The sequence below is a fragment of the Penaeus vannamei genome, chromosome 6 (genome assembly GCF_042767895.1).
Source record: "Penaeus vannamei isolate JL-2024 chromosome 6, ASM4276789v1, whole genome shotgun sequence".
NCBI lineage: Eukaryota > Metazoa > Arthropoda > Malacostraca > Decapoda > Penaeidae > Penaeus > Penaeus vannamei.
The window spans coordinates 38,706,904-38,709,403 of record NC_091554.1 but is presented as its reverse complement, the minus strand read 5'-3'; the positions used below and the strand labels follow the sequence as shown (position 1 = coordinate 38,709,403).

Below are 2,500 nucleotides of genomic sequence, written 5' to 3'. Positions count from 1 at the left end.
CTACCTTTACCCTGGAGGCCCATTACTTCCTGGTGACTCCTGCTGCGAAGGATAATAACAGTATTCTCTTTCGGGCTTAGCACTGGAACGAGTCTCAAGCCTACACATTAACTTAAACTTAATTCTGGCAAACAGTTGAGGACGATTCCTGAGAGAAGGAGTCTTCATGTCTACACATTACCTTAAACTTATTTCTGGCAATCAATTGTTGACGATTCCTGGAAGAAGGAATTTAAACTTAATTCTAGTAATAAATTCATAACGATTCTTGAAAGACAGACGAAGAACTATTCCTGTCATATTACTTCCACAGTGTCCCGTAAAAATAGACAAACCATTTTTGTTTTGCTTGTTTTTTTTTATTATAGGGCAAAATGTGACGTAAGGAGAGAGAGAGAGAGAGAGAGAGAGAGAGAGAGAGAGAGAGAGAGAGAGAGAGAGAGAGAGAGAGAGAGAGAGAGAGAGAGAGAGAGAGAGAGAGGACATTCCTTCTACAGTGTACTGTATTTGTTAAAGAAAATATCCTTTTCTTTCTTTTTTTCTTTCTTCTTTAAGAAGGGGAGAAAAAGCAAAGGGTGAGGGAGAGAATGAGGCGTGTAGAGGGAGAGGAGAAGAGATGGGGGAGAAGGAAGGGAGAAACGGAAAAAAAGTGGATTACGGGAGAAGAGAAAGGAAGAGTTGAGAAAAAAGAAGTGGTAGTGATGGCGGAACAGAAGAGAGAGAGAGAGAGAGAGAGAGAGAGAGAGAGAGAGAGAGAGAGAGAGAGAGAGAGAGAGAGAGAGAGAGAGAGAGAGAGAGAAAGAAAGAAAGAAAGAAAGAAAGAGAGAGAGAGAGAGAGAGAGAGAGGGAGAGAGAGATACAGAGACAGAGAGAGAGACAGAGAGAGAGAGAGAGACAGAGAGAGAGAGAGAGAGAGAGAGAGAGAGAGAGAGAGAGAGAGAGAGAGAGAGAGAATGAAGGTTAATAAAGAGGAGAAAATAAACTCTCTTTCTCCTTCTTTCTCTTTTCCACTCTCTCTCTGTGTCTCTCCCCCTCCCTCTCTTTCTTACTCTCTCTCCTTTTTCTTCTCCACTCTATATCTGTGTGTCTTCCCTCCCTCTCTCTTTACTTTCTTTTCTCTCCCACTCCTCTCTCTCTCTCTCTCTTCCTCCTCCCGCACTATCCTCTCTATTTATCTACCTACCTATTTATCTCTCCTTCTCCCTCCTTCCCACTATATATCTTTGCTGTATACCACGGATTCTTACAAGGAAAAGCCTGAATCTTTCTAGTTCGATGTAAGATCTCTGAGACTGGTATTTTACGAGTGTTTTTCCTGTTTACGAATTTATCCTACAATTGTCACGCTAGATGAAAAAAATGTATGTATTTATAGATTTGTATATTTTCGTAATTCATATAGAACTACCGAACACACTACACCAATTATGAATTTATAGTGTGAGGAGATTTCCTTTGATACAATTGTTATAAAAATTAACCGTTTCCCCGCTACGAGGGCAGGTGTGTGGGTGTCTTCTCATTGCTTTAGCGTCTGGATATAACGGACGCTCCTAAAATACACTTCCAGCTTGCCTAAATTCCTGCAACAGGAAGTATGCACACGGCTGCCTATTTATATCGAGCTATAAGTATATAGATGTGGATAGAAACACGGCGTCCCGAGTCCTTCTGTCCATTCGTCGGAGAAAACCGTGTACAGGTCAGGGTGATACCTATCTCTCTCCCTGTTTTAGATTCTACCCTGTTTGGCAGCGCGAAAGTGGATCTCAGCGTTGGATAACACGCCATTTTTATTAAGGAATCGGCAGAGGTTTATTTGAAACAGAAATGGGATGGAAAGAAAAACAAATAGCTTTAGGATTTCAAATGCACTTCTTATCTCTTTATTTACATATATTTTGGTGACTAAACCCTATGTGATTTGCATTTATTTAGTCTCTTTATTTTCCACTCGGTATCGTCGTGGTCCTGGAAGTGAATTGATTGCTTCCTAACCTCAAGTAAAGCATTGCCAATAAATTAACAAGAGTTAATATTTCTGCAGACTCGAAGACTACAATTAACGTTTACATGGACGAGAAATGAACCGTTTTCACATTGCGACAAATGTAGAAAAGGTATGAATGAGAATGGATATCTCTTGTATTGTGAAGATATTCATTCCCAGTCATCGACGAGAGAATCATATCATTTGACTGTGGAGGAAACACATGGAATTCGTACGAGGTGTAATACGAAGCCATATACTCAGTGTAGACGACGCCAGTGAAAGCAGAGCAGAGGAATAAGTGGGCTTTAAGAGAGGAGACTCCATGGCTTGAGGCCACCAGAGAACAACACAGAAATCGGTTTCATCTGTTCCGAGGTAAAACTCGAAGTGGTAAAGAAGCCTTCGAGGAGTCTATACTCAAGGACGAGGTTGCTTCAAGGCCAGTTGCTGTCGCCTTTCATACGACGTCCAAATACAGCCTCGTCGCCTTTGATATCGGGGGCGCGT

General features: G+C 41.5%; 1 protein-coding gene across 1 annotated transcript in view; it reads left to right on the top strand.

Annotated features, from left to right (window-relative positions):
- Window positions 1-1,628: 1,628 nt before the first annotated feature.
- LOC113822087 (uncharacterized) overlaps window positions 1,629-2,500 on the top strand; it is a 6,362-nt gene continuing 5,490 nt past the window's right edge. The window contains exon 1 of the mRNA XM_027374611.2: window positions 1,629-1,702. The gene's annotated coding sequence lies outside the window, so the exon portion shown is untranslated. The remainder of the gene's footprint in view (window positions 1,703-2,500) is intronic.